Here is a 20,230-nt window from a genome sequence, read left to right on the forward strand (position 1 = left end):
TTCTTCTATTTTTAATTTTATTATAGTTGTCGGTGTTTTGTTGCTTATATTTAATATCAATATTTTTATATCCACTATTTTTGAAGGCTGTGTCGTAGATGTTGATTGACCTGTTAAATACATTTTTATTACTTGAATTATTGCTGAGACTACTTTCGATCTAGTTAGGAATCTGTTTGATAATTGATGGCGGGGTGATTGGATTTAGGGTTTACATATATTGGATTAGCGTTATCTTTGAAGTAGGGTTCATATGTGTTTTTATCTAAATTTAACGTGACTAAAATAATATCCGAATCATAGAAAAAATCACATATCTACCTACGTTGTCGTCGCCTGTTTTTTAAATAACTACACCTAGTTTGAAAATAGGTCAGCTTACTTAGATATCTACTCTCCCCATGAAAAGCACACACAAAGGAAGGGGTGAACCCAAGGTCAACTGTACCTTTGTCGTGAAAGTCCCGCCCTTTGGCTGACTAGGATGGGCGCGGTGGAAACTAGGAAGCTTATTGGCTAACTAAAAATTCAATAGCGGGTGCGTATATAAAAACGCGATGTAACCACAATTCTTTGCATAAGCCGTACGAATTCTCACGAGAATGAAAGGCGGAATATTCTGTGTAGCTTAATTGCCATATATATATTTATAACTTACTATCTAGCTCTACCTATGTATTGAGCACTGTTGAAGTAAATACTGAAAATTTACGCATAAAATTATATTCTCATATATATTTATGAGATAAAATTAAGTAGTCATATATGCGTGTGTTTGTGTGTGTGTGTTTTATATAGTTTTAATTTTGATAGTTTTAAAGGTAAAAAAACTTCCAAGATCATATATATATGTATATATATATATATATATATATATATATATATATATATATATATATATATATATATGTCGCATCAATAGGGAAATTAAATCGAAGTGTGAAATCTTCGAAAATACAAGAGCAGAATATTTTATATTTCGTGTATCTCTATTTTAATAAAGTTAGATATATTTAGATTTTTTTTATGTACTTGATACACAACTTACAAAAATATTATTCCATATCGTTTAAGACGGGAAGTAGGGTAAAGGTTATTGTTATACAGTAATTGGGTGGAAGGAGCTATAAGATAAGTAACATTTATTTAAATAAACCAATATTACTATTTAACCATGTCGGGCGCACTCGGTGTTTTCGGGTAACCAAGTAAGCAACATGTGAACTCCTGCTCCAAGCTCTTGAGCACGTAAATCATTTTTATTCCTTTTTAATTTATATGATTCCCAAATTATATATAAAATAAAACAAAATAAAAACGTCCTATTTCTTTTTAAAACATGTCAAGTGCGATCACAAGTCTTACTGTAATAGTGTACCCCGTTTTACTAAAGATAAATGAAAATACCAGGGGAATGTAGATCCAGAATATATGTTGCTTTGGAAATTATCTCCAAATACTTAGGAGTAGTTGGTAAACAAAAATTGAACGAAAATATAAATACACAGAATATAAAGCATTCTAATCACTTAAATACCTACAGAGAGAGATTGAATGCCTACATAATGCCTACAGAATGCCTACAGAAAGAACTTTAATGCCTACGGATAGAACTCGAATGCCTATAAAGAGAACTTGAATACCTACCAAGTGAACTTGCATGCCTACGGAATGAACTTGAATGCCTACAGAGGGCACTCGTATGCCTAACAAAGAATTGAACGAAAATATAAATACACAGAATATAAAGCATTCTAATCACTTCAATATCTACAGAGAGAGAGAGAGATTGAATGGCTACGAAAATAACTTGAATGTTTACCAAGAGAACTTAAATACCTACGGAGAGAACTTAAATGCCTATAAGGAGATCATGAATACCTACAGAGAGAATTTGAATGCCTATGGAGTGAATTGAATGCCTACAGATAGAACTTGAATGCCTTTGAAGGGGCTTGAATACTTATAGTAAGAACTTGAATACCTATCGAGGGAACTTGAATTCCTACAGAGAGAATTCGAATGCCTACGGAGAGAACTCGAATGCCTTCGGAGGGAACTACGAAGAGAGCTTGAATGGTTACAGAAAGAACTTGAATGTCTACGTGGAGAGAACTTGAATGCCTACGGAAAGAACTTAAATGCTTACAGAATTGAATGCCTACGTAGACATTCAAGTTCTCTCCTATACTTACAATGTTGTAGTGTCTGGATATTTACATTTTTGTTTAATGCTTAATAACTACTCCAAGGGTATTAGAGATGACCTCTATAACAGCATATAATCTGAAATGTCTACAGAGAGAACTTGAATGCTTACTACACACTGTCCTCGATTATCTAAGGTCTCTCTGTGCAAGACTTTGTCAGAACAACCTGGTATGAGGATATTTTTCTTACAAGTAAACTCTGACTAAATATTCAATATCATATAGTATTCGTGGTTCAAATAAGATCTGCTCGATATGGCTTGAAATCCGGTAAGACCAAGAGACCACAAAAAGGTATACTTTGAAATATTTAAATGGTTAATTGGGAAGAGGCAAATCATGTTCTCAACTGCTTTACACCCTCAGTATTTGAGAGGTAATCGAGAACTTTAAGGGAATATTCAAATATTTACGTATCTCGTGTTAGCCCTCGGAACAGGTATCTTCATTTCTGAGAACTTCCACAAAAGTAAAATGAAACCACGGTTATCATAGTTCATAGAGATGGTGCTATTCTTTAATTTCTTGGAAAAAAAATATGTTAAAATATTTTATACTAGCAAGACTTGTGCACCGATATTGCTTGGAAAAATCGAAAGTCTACAACTCTATAGATTTTACTCAAATTTTTACTTAGCTATTTTGAAAATTATTTCCTATTCCGTTTTTATTAACTTCTAATAGCGGAGTAGTTTGCGGTAAATTGTCTGATTTGGTGGTAATTGTGCAGTTTACACGCCTTGCTTTTGTTTATTGAATTGTTAGGTGAAAGTACAGAATATATTTTTTCTAAAGAAATCTCCATATATGTATATATATATATATATATATATATATGTATGTATATATATATATATATATATATATATATATTAAGAATGCCTTTCTGAATAATAAAGTAAGTATTTCAGCACGGTAAACTGCACGAATATAAACATGGTGTATGCTTTATTTTTTCCCTTCATCGCTTTAAAAGGTTCTCTTCAGGGGCTAAAAAAGATACTCGCTTTACAATCTCTTGCACTAACTACTTTTGTCAGTCACTTTTTTATTTCGTTTGGGTAAAGTGTTTTCGCTGCTTTTTTTTCTAGTCACTTTTTCTGTCAGTGTTTAGTCAGTTTGAATAATGTATTTCCCTGCTATTTTCACGAACTGCTAAATCAGGAAAAGTGGACTGTTAAGTGAATCTAATGAACGACTGGGCTCCTTAAAAAACTACCTGTTTAGCCGTTGTTGTTGTTGTTGTTGTTGTTGTTGATGATGATGATGATGATGATGATGAGGAGGAGGAGGAGGAGGAGGAGGAGGAGGAGGAGGAGGAGGAGGAGACTTCTGCATAGAGATCACGAAGACTGTGCCTCGGGGTTGTCTTATCGTTGGTTGCGACTATAAATTAATATGCAGGTTTGCGTGTTTTACTCCCGATACCGATAGCAACAAAGATCAGCGGTTGCATGCAATGTCAGGGAAGGTTTGGTAACTAACACACAAAGGGGTTACATATTAAAAAAAAACGTTGTCATTTGCACTGCATTTATTTGCGGTCCTAGTTCTGGCACTTGCAATCCACAAAGGCAGAGGCGACCAGAGATCCGCAGATCCTGATGCCGACTATTCTTGAATTTTTACAAGAGACTTGTTAGTCGGGCACGTTCTTACTACGGCAAGGAAGTGTTGAACTTGGAGAGGGGCCTCAACACGATAGTAAGTCGCAAACATCAAGTAGAAGCTGCAAGCCCACAAAATTTGCAAACACTGAGAATTTACTAACAAGCTTGCCAACCTTGGTCTGCTATGCTCGACACAGGACCATTTCACTCTCTTGTACGGAGAAAACATTCAGCAACACTTGTTTTTCAGCGTTTACTATGAATATTAATTTTACTATAGGTATTCAATTTATAAATAACATTTAGTGATTAGTAGCATTACATATCCACGAAACAGCATCATTGCAGTAACGTAAGGTTTTGTTTTAATATGGTGTCACAAGCGTTGCGATGCTCAAAGGCCACTCGACAAATGTTAACTGAGTATGAGGTGGACGGTGATACAACGCTGATAATTTGTAATGATGGCAATGTTTGGTAATGATAGTGATGATTGGACAGAGTTTGATTATTAAGAAGACGCCCCAATAAGAATCGTGTTGCATTGGGCTTGAAAACAACCATGATTAAGTCATTTTGAAAGCAGTATTGTGTTCGACAAACTGCAGTTCTAGGAAAATAATCTGGCCCATGGAAGTTAGTTTCCTTTAATTAGAGGTAGAGAAATAAAAAGGCAAACAATTGAAAGTGGTTGTAGCTAGACGTGTTTTTGTTGTCAATGTTTTTAAAGAGTGTTTTAATGGAGTAAGGCTCAACCAAACATATGCTATGAAAATAACGGTAGAGAAGAGAAAGACTAGCAACGTCTCTTCTGTGAGAAAAGGAGATCACTGATCGATTTCTGTTTTGTATTCTGTCAAGGCAGAAACCAGTTCCATGTACAGTAACTCTTTAAAATAGGCGAGAATTTCTTTATAAAATGATTAATTAATTAATTGTGTCTTTGCAAGAGATGAAGTTATTGATTGAAAACATCAGAATTTGAAGAAGTATCGCAGTCAAAATCGAAAATATTTTGGCCCGATTTTCGATTTCTAAAAAGATTCTTTTAATTTTTGGCTTAAAACTAAATTTAAACTAAGAAAGTCTAATTTATGTGTTTATGATAAATATTTATTGTCTTTAAAGTACTAAAATTTATAGATCATAGAATGTAAATATATTTCACTTGTGTAAAAAGAAAGAAAAATGAGATTTTGCATGAATTAACGTAAACAAGTTATTGATGAACTGTCCCCCTAAGTAATTCAATTTACAAAATTCCCACTACTTATGTTTACTACGCTATAATCGCATCGACTAATTTATACCCATTAGCCCTTATTCTCAAGTGGCCTCCACGCCTTGGTGAGCGGTGATCCCTGTGTAAAAAAAAAAGAATTCATTAAGTTCAGTGAGTGTAACAAGAAAACACAATAAGCTGCCTTTTTTGTCTCGTTTTTGTGAAACATATTGTCCGTATATATATATATATATATATATATATATATATATATATATATATATATATATATATATATATATATGAACAAATGATTAATAAAACATGTTAAAAGACATCTTGAAAAAGAGTTATTTCCTTTTCGGTTTTATTGAGCTTTTACATCTGGCTGAGTTTATTTTACTTGTAAATATTAACTCTTTAATATTTATAATATATTTTAAGTTTACCATTTTGATTACCTTGGTAAACTTATTGTAATTTTTATTATATATATATATATATATATATATATATATATATATATATATATATATATATATGTGTGTGTGTGTGTGTGTGTGTGTGTGTGTGTTTGTGTGTGTGTGTGTGTGTTCAAATAGTCTCTTTAGTTACTATCATTTGACATCTCAAGCCTGAAGAGTTCCCTCGGAAATTAAACACGATTTTTTAGCTTACTTGCCATAAGTATAGTTTTCTATTACTACACACATTATATAATTAACAGGAGCAGAAGAGTAGAAAGTGAACCTTGGGTTCTGACAGCTTTGTAACTCTCACTTCTCTTAATTTTTCTTTAGTCCTCACATATTATAAGCGATGTTCCTAACAAGAGGATAAACTGCTGGGGGTTTTTGTTTGTTTTTTTTTGTTTTGTTTTGTTTTGTTTTTGTTTTGTTTTTGTTTTTTGCTTGTTTGTTTTTTTAGTCTTTTTTGTTTTTTGTTTTGTTTTTGTTTTTTGTTTGTTTGGGGTTTTTTTTATGTTTTGTTTTTCCGTTTTGTCTTCTTTTTTCGGTCGAAATCTATCCATCTCACACTTATCGTTGTTTTGTATCTTTGAAATAACATTTTTATCTCCTTACATCAAGCGGCGCCATGTCTTGTCTTGATAGATTTCTATGAAAACACAAGTTGTATGAGAATTGCTTTACTATAAATATTATAAACTAGACGTTTAGCCCGTTAAAAACGGGCCAAAGTTATAGGCTGCTGACTTAGAATTAATTTTTTATACGAAATTAGTGGTTTGCATCAAATCTTAATCTCTACTAATCCATATTCGTCCATTACTCTGCACCAAACGGATGTAACTATACTTAGTTCGCTGCACCTTATTATAACGAAGGTGCTAACAAAATTTAAACCAGATCGGTTGAGTAGTTTCCTCGAAAACTTCTGGATTAAATGTAATATTTTGATGACTAATCCCTATTAAGTTTGCATTAAACGGATAACACCCTAATTAGTTCGCTACACTTTCTCATTAAAAAAGTATAGAGAAAATTTCAGTCAGATCGGACCAGTAGTTTCTGACAAACTTCTAGAGTAAATATGGTATTGTGATAAATAATCTCTATTAATCAGTGAATGTGCATCGAACGGACACTATAATACTTAGTTTTCTGCACCTCATCATAAGAAATATCCATACAAAATTTCAGTCAGATCGGGCCAGTAGATTCCGAGAAAAAGTGGAACAAACAGACAGACAGACTAAATAAAATATAATATGAATTATTTGTATTGTGTTTATCATTGATTGTATGTTATCGATGAAACGTTAACTACGTTTAATGTTATTCATGTTAATCATTTTAGATGGCTTTTTACTTGTGTGAAGACGTTTATCTATTATTCTGCTTGTTTGGGTTATTTTAGTTGATAATCGGAAGATTTCAGATTGGAAGTCAACCGATCAATACTAATTGTAACATATTCTAATTGTGATTGCATTTTAGCATTAACGATTGCTGGAATGTTATTATGTAATTCGATTGCTTTCGTCAATCATGAAATTCTACAAATTATTTTCTAGAGAAATGAAAATATATTAAAACAACAATCATAGCCAACTAGAAATTTCTAATTCATGTAGCATGAGTCTTACCAACATTTGTCATATTCGAAAACTATTTTGCCTTCTATTCATAGTCAACATTTCGTTTTATTACTGAAACATTAATATATATATATATATATATATATATATATATATATATATAAAGAAGAAAAATGTAAACAAAGGCAAATAACTCCTTTCTTATAATATAAACGTAAAAGTGAAGTAATAAGAAAGAAATTAATCGCTAATATATATATATATATATATATATATATATATATTAAAATTGGTTCTCCCTATTGCTTTAAACACTGTCTCACTCCCAAGGCTATGCTTTCTCTCTGTCTCTACAGGTTATTCTCTATCTTTACAAAATGATATTGCTTCTTACAAGAGTTGTAATATGAAAAAAAGAGATGGATATTAGCTGTTTGTGTTATTCGAGTAATTATGTACAAAATATAACATGAATTATAATATATTATATAAATCTCACCTGCCTGTTTAAATATATGTATGTATGTATGTATTATATATGTATGTATGTATTATGTATGTATGTATGTACGTATGTATTATGTATGTATGTATTATGTATGTATGTATGTATTATGTATGTATGTATGTATTATGTATGTACGTATGTATGTATTTATTATGTATGTATGTATGTATTATGTATGTATGTATTATGTATGTATGTATGTATTATGTATGTATGTATGTATGTATGTATGTATGTATGTATGTATGTATGTATGTATGTATATCTAAAACTTTTGACAGACGCGACGAATTTTCATGAGATCGGTATCGTTTTGAAGCTCGACCCATCGAACGATAAATATCGAAAAATTGGCTAAAAACATTAATTCCTTCATCCTCAACTGGGCACTTTTTACAAAGAGCAGTCGTTTTTTTTTTTTCGCCGATATTTTCGAAAGTCATTCCCTCTTTTCGATTGTCGAGCCTTAATTTAAACCTGCATAACTTCATGTTTGGCGATAGGCGAAACAGCAAACACGTCACTTTTTTTCATGTTCTTTTCCTCCTTCACGGTACGGGCGCATGCCTACTACCACTTTTTTTTAGGAGAAGGGAGTGATATAGTTTCTATTCTGTTGTTACAAAACCACTTTCTTAGTCATTGTTTACGCCTTTCTGCTAGTGTTCGTTATGATACTAACCTTCTCAGGCTTGACCCCCTCCTCCTTTTAGGAGGAGGTGTCGTATATCTGTTTGCAATCTTTCGCCCTTTTTTATCAAACAAAATGAACCGAGGCCCTTTGCCTCACCAAAATGGGCGGATCATCGTCCCTGATTTTATAGACAACGGGTAGCACAAAAAAAAACTTCAACATCTAAAGCCTTACACCCACTGTCATTATCGACATTTAAGCATACTACAAAACAGAAACCTCCTGCTACAGCCTGTCTGGTGGTCAGCACACTAATTTCCAATATACCATTTAACATAGAGATCCACTTGGACTTCACAAGATCCGGGGGGCCACGACCATCCAACCAGAGTCATGGAAAATAGACGGATCCGCACTTTAACTACTCTAACAATTTACACCAACCCTACAGCGCCTAGCAGATATTTAACTAAAGGCAGAGCATCATATTGCAATTCCATTCCCTGCCGGGGTGTCAAGGCAACCAAAATCAGGGAACTGCCCTTTCATACAACTTTAAAGACTCTAACCAGGTATCTTGATCTATCACTCCCCTTAATGAAGAATTAATTGGTCAAAATACCGGCCCTTGTTTATCCACTTCAACGTCCCTACTCGAGTGATTGCACCGTGATGGACTTTAACCGCCAACCTGTTTAGGGATCATTCAGCCCCCAAAAATTGATCCTTCAGAAAATTTGCCGTGAAGCGCACGTTGACAGGAATAAGTCTGCTTTATTCGCTGTCTGGAGTAATCAATGCTCCGGCTGGCAACCGCACCTACTCTCTCTGGCTAATAACCCGCAGAAACACAAATCCCCGATGCGACGAGCATTCTCGTCCCCTCATCGACATTACTCGTTGTCGATGGAATCTCGAAATAATCCAAAAAATGAATTATCGCAAATCACTTCGAAAACATATAGTAAATTTTGCCGATCGTTACAAAATCTTCTATTCCCAATCTTAGCATATTGCTGACCTTTGCATCTTATAACCTCATTGTCTGTCTTTTCTTTTTCTTTTTTTCTATTTTCTTTCTTGGTATACCGTTTAAATATGTCGTCTTATTTCTTTTCTTTTTTTAATAAACTTATTATTTCTTAAGTATGTCCACAAGCCAGGAGCATTCGACTCGCCCCAACCGCACAATACAATACTAAATAAACAAAAAACAAAAGAAAATACAAATAATAGTGTAAAATCGCATTCTGTCGTTCGCATTCAATAAAAGAAAAAAGGATCCCTTTCAGCAAAGATCTAAAATACAATCATTTCAAAAACGTTTCAATAAACAAAATTCGTAATCGCTTACATAATTTCGTTAAAAAAAAAAGTTCCAATTAGTCTTTGTAATTAGTAACAAAATCTTGCAGGAAATAGCATATCGCCTGCACCCCTGTCATATTAAAGAACTACTGTTTGCTTAAAAGGTTATTTAGCAATGGGAATCCAAAATTTCTTATAAAAACATAAAAACCACAAACATTTCAACAACCAAATTCGGAATCGCTTAATGCAACTTCTGTGTACAAGGTATTTCACATTTACATCGCTTTATTTAAAAAAAAAAAAAAAAGTTCCAATTTGTTCTTTTAATTAGTAATAACAACTTTGTTGGAGGCGCCAGATCATCTGTGCCTTTATCACACTAAAGAATAATTGCTGCCTCTTCCACGAGACTCGCACACACACACACACACACACACACACACACACACAGATCCACAATTATAAATATTTTTCCAAGCGCACATAAAAAACGACTTTTTCTCGCTCTCTCTTAGACAATACCATTTTTCAACACTAACGATTTTTCTTTTGACAAGACGTTTTTTCATCTCATTTTTTACTTATTTCCTCTCTCTATTGACGTGCATTTTTGATTCTAGTATTTTTTTTATTTATTGTTGTATTATATATATATATATATATATATAAATTTCTTTTCTCTATTTTGTTGTCTATTTGTCTCGTTTGCGTCTAGTTCAAAATGCAACCCTTATTTTTTTTCGTTGTGTCTATAATTGTTCTTTTGCTTTTCTTCTTTTTTATCTTCGTGATAACAAGGGTTTTTTTATCTGCGACTTGAGATCACAGAAAGTCAGGTCGACCAAATTAACATACGCTGTATATGGTGTTGAATCGTACGTGTGCTGTGTGTTTACGTAGCGTTAAATGAATGTCTGTTGTGGTTTTATCATAACGGACCATATGTATGTACATTATATTTGTGGTATATAACAGACTGTTGTCCTCGTGGCCTAAATGTCTATCTTGCCGGGCCGTGACTCGAGAAGTGTTGTTGGTGCGTGCTTAGACATATAATGTAGATGACATACCTGTTTCTGCTGTCTGCTTCTGGGAGCTTCTTCACCCATCTTGAAGAGCCGGACCTGTTTTAATGAGAATCTTCACAAGACGTAGACCAAAATTTTATATATTTTATTCACTTTCATGTATTCGTCATAGCAGACAGGGAGTGATCGATGGACTCTCGGCTTGTGGGTTTTCAGATGTCTCCATTCTGAGAGCGTCACCACTCTCGTGGGGAAACCCATTTTAGCCCATCTGTCTTTCTCGGCGTCTCAGACTCAACCTAGCTCAACTAAATTTTACTCAGCTTACTCAAACCGGAGCACCTGACACGTCACGTCCGGTCTCTGTTCTGATACTTCCGTCTCCGAGTTTGATATGCTGTCAAAACATGACGATTCAAACCTCTGTTGTTCACCCATCGTTAGATATATAGAGGATTATACAGAAGAACGATAGATAGATTGACAAATATATAGATCGCTAGATAATTATATAAAGAGATAGACACACATATATATATATGTATATATATATACACTTGTGCCCGATATTATTCATACCCCTTGGATCTTTGAGATTTCTATAAGAATATTGCTCAAACCAGAAGGTAGACAATATTAAAGGGATTTCAAACAATAAATCAAGCATAAGCATTTAATTTAAACTCAACAAATAAATAAATTATGCAAGTTTGAAACATTATACAAAGAAAAACAATAATGGCACTAGTTCAAAATTATTCATACCTCTCTTACTAATAGTCAATAGCATGCCCTTTATTCTTAATAACTGCCTGTAACCGTTTTGGATATTTATCAACAAGGTTTTTACAAGCATCAACACTGATTTTTGACCATTCTTCAATGCAGTAGTTCTCCAAATCCCTCAAATTTCTAGGTTTCCGCTTTTTAACCTCAGTTTTCAATATGTGCCAGAGATTTTCGATAGGGTTCAGGTCAGGACTCTGGCTAGGCCATTCGAAAACATTAATTTGATTATCCTCAAACCATTTCTTAACTATTTTGGCAGTATGTTTTGGATCATTATCCTGTTGAAGGACCCAGTTTGGTCCTAAATGGAGCTTCTCCGCATCCTGTCTAATGTTTTTCTGGAGTATCTCCAAATATTGCTCCTTCTTCATGGTTCCATCTATCTTGACCAAACTACCTGGACCACTAGCCGAAAAGAAGCCCCAAAACATTAGGCTACCACCACCATTTTTCACCTTGGGTATGGTGTTCTTTGGGTTGTAAGCTTCTCCTTTCTTCCTCCAAACGTAAGAAGCATCCATATGGCCAAACACTTCAATTTTTGTTTCGTCAGTCCACAAAATACTTGAGAAAACGGACTCTGGAGAATTCACATGGGTCCTAGCAAACTTTAGACGTGCTGCAAGGTGTTTTCCGGTGTGCAATGGAGTCCTCCTTGGTCTTCTTCCTTTCAGACCATTTTCATGCAGAGTCCTTTGCAATGTTTGCCTTGATATTTTTATGCCAGAAGACTCCAGATTTTCTAAAATGTCCTTAGTAGTGGTGGTTGGATTTGTATTAACACTTCTTACAATATTCCTGGTGGCTCTAGCAGACAGTTTCCTTTTCCTTCCTCTACCAATCAAGTTGTTTGTTGTGTGGTGGCTCTGGAATTTTTTGATGATGCTCTGTGCTGTTGCTGTAGGGACCTCAAATTTCTTGGAAATTGACTTGTAACCTAAACCATCCTTATGTGAATTCACAATTTTAGTCCTAAGATCATTACTAAGCTCTTTTTTCTTCCCCATTCTAATAATTTTTATTCTTTTATTGGTTTTCAGTTGATATCATTTTAATTTCTGATAAATGCAAAAAACGAAATGAAATTAATCAAAGGTTGTATAAAAGCATTCAAAATAAGAATCAAACAGGAAACAAACAGTCAGAAACTCGATTAATACTGAAAGAATAAGGGGGTATGATTATTTTTGAACATTGCAGATTTTGTAAATAGTTGTATATTTCTTTTATTACAAGTATCCCGGGATTTTAAAATGACGAAAATGATCAGAAGAGGTTTATTAAGAATATGTATCAATATGGACGTAAACAATAAATTCTTACAAAGTTACACCTAATAAACTCAATTTTCAAGGGGGGTAATATCGGGCACAAGTGTATATATATATATATATATATATATATATATATATATATATATATATATATATATATATATATATATATATAGATGGATAGATAGATAACAGACAATAAAATACTTCTACCCGGCTATTATCTAAAAGTATGGCATGAAAGGCGTTTGGAGAGATAGAGAATGACTTGAGTGTGAGAAATTATTTATAGCGATAGACTGAGCCAACTTTATGAGAATCAGGAAGAACAATGGATCTAATAGATGAACTCGAATAAAGATTATAATCCATTAAATAACGCTCATGTATTCGCTACGGCCGATTGTTCGAAATGCACTTTCTAGTCTATATAGTTGTTAAATCTACTTTTGTCGTTGGTTCACAATTTATACACAATAACAGCTAGTAAAACACGACACAGCTGATCTATAAGAAAATATATTGTTTTTATTTCATACCGAAAATCCGTCTTCGATTTAAAGTTATTATTGGCGTTTTAGCATCTCTGAAAGTGTTTTACGTGAGTGTGTATGTTGGCAGCGAAGAAATGTATCAGACTTGTTCGCTCTCTCTCCCTCTTTCTCTCTCTCTCTTTCTCTCTTTCTCTCTCTTTCTTTCTTTGACCGACTGCTCTGCTTTCTCTTTTAGACTATTTATATAAACATTTTTCCCATTGGGATGTTTAACATTTCTCATTGTCTATTATTTCAATCTTTTGACCGATATCCTCTCACGTTTTTCTGAGTCAAATTATGCATTCCAATAGGCAATGGTAAAAGGTTCCCCATTCCTCACATAGAATCCAGCTTCGTGTGTGCAACTTATCGAATAGTTCTCTTCCCGAGGTCGCCTGCCAATATCCAACAACGCTTCCGTTAATTCATTCTGAAACGAGTATTTACATGATACACTTCCAAATTGACTGGTTCTATACATTAATAACATGATGTAGCAACTTGTTGTGTGTGTGTGATTCTTTCACATCTTCGTCACATGTTTATTTTTTATCATTTTTGTTATTCGAATTTGTAATCCTAAATGCAATAGAGTATAATATAAAAACAATTTAAAAATGATGCTATTCACTACCGAGGAGCATAACATTTTAATGGACATGTAACCAGGTGTTTTTAATCAAGGTAATTTACTTATTATCATAGAGGCCTATGGTAGGTAAGCGTGTTTCTGTTGCTAAAAATATCGATTAAAACATTTACTATTTGCGTATTGTCACTGCTTCGTTAGAACTACATATGTCCATTTTCTGTTTCTTTTGGGTTACTTGTTTTTTTTAGGGGGGGGGTACATTTTGTTACACAGATTTGTGGTAATTAGTAGATGGTATCGTTATTTTACACCCACTGTTCCAAACGATTAAAAGTGATTATTTTTCTTAACATATTAACGAATACGCAAGAATATTCTGCGGGAAATTTTTCTGATGGACAATAACTCGCACGCGCGTATCTTACAAATGAAGATTGATGAGTTAAAACAATATTGCCTACCCGGGCTTCAAGTTAGTGCTAGAGGTTAATGAAATGTATTTTCTTTGTTTATTTTTTTGAAAACGGTACGTGTGCATATTAAATAACTAAGATTGATGACTTAAAATAATATTGTTATGGCGGACTCAGATTTAGTGCAAAATGGAGACTCCTATTCCAAAAATAAATGCACATATTTTATCTCCCATGCAAAAATATGTTTTCATAATGAACAACAGTGGCTTTTTTTTAGACACCTGAACACAATGTGTCTTCTATTCCGTATTTTTTTTCAAGTATTGTTATATGGTATAATAGAAAATAGTCAGGTTTTTATTTCTTAATTTTCTTATTTTTTTAATATAAACACACACACACGCATATATATATTTGTGTGTGTGTGTGTGTGTGTGTGTGTGTGTGTGTGTGTGTGTGTGTGTGTGTGTGTTGTTTTGGTAAAATGTGTTTTTTCCATTATATTTCACTCTTTGTGTATACCAATCCTTTTTGTTTAGAAGCTATGATCCTATGAGATATAACTGTACATCTGCTGTAGATCTAGCAGAACGGAAACCATATTTCATGGCACTGAGGAGGTTATTTTTGCTGAGGTGGTTGATTATTTAACACAGATTCCAGAAACTTACGCAAAAAAACTTACGGGTGACTTATTGGTCTGTATTGATAGGGAAGTGACTGATCACCTGAATTTTCTAATACAAGACATACTCATGAGGTTTTCCAGGGTGTTGAGAAGATATTTCGTACGTTTTCGTTTTTTTTTTTGTTGTTGTTGTTTTTTGTTTTACTTTCTTCGGCTTACGTATTTTATGATATAATAAAAAGTTGGCTGATGAATTCCAATGTTTAAGGTTGTTAATTCAGTTCAACACGAATAGGTTTTCAGATTTCTTAGAACGTACGCCTTAACTTTTTATAGTCCCATTCAACTGGTAAATGTAATTCTTAAATGAAATCAATGTTATTGCTAGTCACCATACGAGCTGACTAGTGTTTTCTGGAGTGTAGATTTATTAAGTTTCTTCCACGTATGTAAACTTATAATTGAAGTTTCTGACCTCATGGTCAACTGCAATTTTACTATGTTATTACATATCACGACTATTACGTATTTGCGTACATTTTCATCTTATTTTTCGTTGGATTTTGTCAGTCTGATTCTATTTTTTGGTTTGCGTTTGATTCTACAATGCAACATTTTGTGACTAAGCTTGCTATAATTTGAACAAATTTTATTTCAAAACGGGCAGAATTTTTCTCAGTGCAATTCTTTGCATATACTACATGGTCTTTGGGGTAATTTATTTTGTTTCTGAATGGTCTGCTCGTTTGGAAAATTTGGGTAGCCATTTTCTTTTTTTATGAAAGTAATTATTTGCTTTATACTGAGAATATGGCTAAACATATTCGTATTTCTCTTTTCAGAGTTGTCAATTTCAAATGTGTAATTTACTTTCCTGTCGTATGTTATGCCCGATTCCTCTAGGTTTTAAGAATCGCTTCCCGAACTCATAACCCTTTGGCGCTTCTTCGACCGTTTTGTAGAGTAAGATTGGGTTCGCTTCCGGGTTTTGCTAACACTCTCCGTTTAATCTCACCATTGGTTGCTGACAGTAGCCCTTGAGCAAAATTGGGACATTTAAAATCATCTGCCGATAATTCTGCTAGTCTAAAATCGTTACAGTGCTCGTTTACAACAGACGCGAACGTTAAATAATAATCCCCATCTTTTTGTATACCCAAATCAAAACAGCTCTATCTAGTATGAAACAATAATATATTGAGACTTAAAATACTTGAGACTTGATAGTTATTTTGCGGTTTCCGCGAATTCCAGATCTGCAGTCTTTTTTTTTTAGATAGAATGTAGTCTACGAACCTGCTGTGTTATGCAGTTTCTAGCTTTCATAAAGCAGAAGTTTTTTTCGCATCCGGTTAATCTTCGAAATCGATGTTGAAATGTTCTTCATGCCTCTTAAAGAAGGTGTCAAACGTTTGGTCTTGATCAGGAACGTAGATATATGTCTCCATGGTGTTCCATATCATTTTTCGCGAAAACACTGTGTTACTGTTAGTGTTAGCTGTATTGCTTAAGCTTTTGAGAATTCTTGATTTTTTTGTATTTCTTGTTATTGTTGAATTAATCTTTCTTCAGTTTTCTGCTGTTGTAGCTTCTGTTGTTTTAGGAGTTCCTGTTGTTGTTGCTGCTGTTGTTGTTGTTGTTGTTGTTGTTGTTGTTGTAACATACTTCCTTCCATTTTCTGCTGTTGTTAGAACATTTTTAGAATAATCTCTTTAAGATCATCCATTTTGTATATTTTATCCCAAGAGCGAAATTTACTTGAGAGAGAAAGATCCGCTATAATTACAGTTTACCATTGTACGTTAAAATAGTTTACTTTTTCTCTCTGGGGAAAAAAACTATTTAATTGGGGAAAAACGTGTTTACAGTTTTATTCTCTTTAGTTTTAAATGAAAATAACTTCAAGTACAATTTTGCGAACCTTTTTCTATTTTTTCGTATTTTATCGTTAGTTGAAAGACAGTTATGGCATTTCCGTAGTTCCAGTTGAAAAAATAGTTTGTTCTTTGAGAATGCTACTCTACTGTTCGATAAGTTCGGTGTGTAGTTACTGGTAAAAATTTATCGTATTGCTTTATTTTTTGGGGTTTTTTTGTTGTTTATTTTTATTTATTTTTCTTTGGGAGGGTTCCGTGATCCTTTTTAAATTTGAGTTATTTGTCGCCAAATTCTTGTGAGTATCCCCTTTGTAAATTCGAGAGTCTCATTGTCAAGTTGTTGTGGCCTGGAAGAGTCAGTAAGGAAAACACCGACATTGGTTAGGCTTATAAAAGGTATGCATCATTGAAGACCGCACTCGATGCATCTAAAAATATTTTTTGCAACTGATTAATGCGTAAATGTGTTTATGAGAAAGTATAAGTGAACGTCAATAAGAATCCAGTAAACTAAATAAAGAGATTGATTAATGTGTTTGACCGCATATTTCGATCATTTTTGTTCAAATATTTAGCTTAACTTAAAGATATTTTCGTTGCATACAACACCTGCTCTTCCCAAATTGTATGATGAGAAGTAATAATGGGAAGACGAATAAGTCAAGAAGACACTATTACATTTGTAATAATTAAACTGGGTCAGTGTATAGGACTACTGAAAAATCATACACGATTGTCTGCTATTTGGACTATCTTTAACTATAAAGGGTGCATTTTCACAAATAAATTGGCCAGTAAATTATTATTATTATTATTATTATTATTATTATTATTATTATGTTTCATGCTTCATGTTTTAGAAAATTGTATCCGCTATAGCATTCGACATAACTGATTGGTTAACCATCGGCATAAACAGCTACATAACCTCAAAGAAATTTCAACAGAAACTGTACAGCCAGCCGTGATATAACTGTGAATGTGCGGCCGCCATTTTACATAGAAATCACTACTTTCATTGCTTTAAACGTAATAGATGATATTAAACTAAGTCGCCTTTCGAACTGCCAGCAATCACTTCCAAAGGATTATAGCAAAGTTAAGAGAGTCATGTGCTCAGTCCATCAAGCCCAAAATAGAAGAACAGAGGCTTGGTTTCTATGAGTTTTGGCAAATAACAAACAAGGTCCTGAACAAACGTGACTGCTGTATCCCTACTATCATCAGTGGGCCTGAAGAGATTTCGTCAGCATCTGACAAAACCTTTCCAAGAACTTTGTAAAAAACTCAACCCTATGAGATCAGAGTCACGTACCTCCTGAATTTCTTCCCAAGACCGAAAACAATCTGAACATCCACATATCTGTTCGTGATTTTGCCACATTCATCAAGAACCTTGATGCCAGCAAAGCAACGGATCTTGGCAATATTCCAATCTAAGTATTCAAAAAGCTGCAACTGGAACGAGCACCTATTCTTGCAAAGCTGTTGAATCAATGCCTACAGAAGAAATACTTTCCAACAACTTAGAAAATCTCAGCCCAATATTTTAACTTAATTGGGATCAGTTTTTTGCATCTCGCTACAGAACAATCTGTCTTGTGCGTCATGAATAAGTTGCATGAATCCGTATTAAATATAGAAATTGCCAACTACTTCAGGCAAAACAACCTGCTCAATGACAAGCAATAAAAATATTTTCCATCAACTAATTTACCCATTGTAATTTTTACGTATCGCCGAATCTATTGACGTGGGTTTACTTTCTAGAGCAATAGCTCTTGATATATCAAAGGCATTAGACAGAGTTTATAGGTCTACTTCAAAAAAATGTCCTGCTATGGAATATCTGAAAATGTTTTCTCAACCATCGAATCTTTTCTCTCGGATAAGGTTACACAAGTAGTCGTCGATGGGCAGAAGTCTGAAGCTCAAACTAACAACGCAGGCGTTAAGGAACGACATTCTAAATTCGTTCGTCGACATATACGCAGACGACACTACTATATGCTAACATTTCAAAGACCAACAACGATTAAGATCTTTCTCTCGCCTACGTCCTAAAGTGGAGTAATATAGTAACATCTGCATAAGAGCTGCTCGGAGTACCCTATCCTGTCTTGACCGAGTTCAAAACCAGCTTCGAAACCTGGTAGGTGATAATGTTTTCTCCTTCCTGCAACCTTTTCCCACATAAGAAACGTTTCTAGCCTACGTCTGCTTTATCGTAATTTTCATAGCAATTGCTCGTCTGAGTTCTAATCTATGATCTCCCTGCCAAACTTTCACGAAAAGCACTCGTCTCTCTGAAACCACTATCAATAATCCCCCATTCTCTATCTGTGCCTAAATCTAAACTCAAATTCCATGAACAAGAATCTTTCCTAGAACTACCAACATGTGGAACTTTGTTTCGCTAGTTTGTTTTCAAATTACTAAAACATAATTGCCATTAAGTCCAATGTAAACAAATTTTAGTTTAGCCGTTCCCTTTAACAATCACATTCTACCCAATTTCCACCAGTAATGATCACTACGCTGTTCTCTTGGTGACCACTGTCCATCTGTTAGCCCTTATCTTCGAGTAGCCTTAATAAGTGGTAAATCCCTTGTTAAAAATTATTATTATTAGACTGGGTTAATGATCTGGAGGGATGGAGAATAAGTCACAAGAAACGAAAAATTATGATTTAAAAATTAATGATTCTATAGAAATGCACTGCTTACGAAACAGCAATTTAAGATTTGTATGGTTTGCTTCATTCTACTTTTTAGTTTGCTGAGAAATGTGTGTATTCAAAGAAGGGACCACGTGAAGGTTGCCAACATTACTTAAACCTCGTGTGCATTTTTTCCACGATTATATGTATGTGTGTATGAGCGCATCCATGCTTACGCACACATATCCAATTTAGCACCTTAAGGGAAATTTGACGTCAGCGGGAGCGGCGCGGGTGTCTATGCATGAATGCGCGCATATGTGCATACATTTACACGCCAGGGCGGAGATGTATGTGTACATGTGAACATTTCTTTAAGTATATATGTGTGTACGTGCGCATGTGTGTGCTCGCGCGCGTGACCACTAGCTAACCCTCTCCAAACAATTAACAACAACAACAAAAAAATAAAAACCAAATAAATAAACCGAATCATAGCCCCCCCGCCTCCAAACCTAAGCGAACACCCAACAAGACATACTTATCAAGAAATCATCTCACCAACGAGACGCCAAAAACTTTAACATTAAGACTCGAATTTTAAAGTAAGCCCCTTCCTCCTACCCCCACATATCCCCCTTCCCCTCCATGTATCCCTATACCCTCAGCCACACCAGAAATGAACTTCCCAGACCCTCCCCTACAAGGTCCTTAAACTCCAAAACTAAAACATTACCGACATACCAAGCACCCCCTCCCACCTTTCCCCCTTGTTCCCTTCCTCTTTGTTCCGCTCTTCTCGTACCCCTCCCCTGATATCATTCACTTTTTCATCCCATCATAACGAACATTTCTGTAAAAGTCTGAGGAAGCTAC

Source organism: Euprymna scolopes, chromosome 3 (assembly GCF_053919585.1).
Source record: "Euprymna scolopes isolate OS-2025 chromosome 3, ASM5391958v1, whole genome shotgun sequence".
NCBI lineage: Eukaryota > Metazoa > Mollusca > Cephalopoda > Sepiida > Sepiolidae > Euprymna > Euprymna scolopes.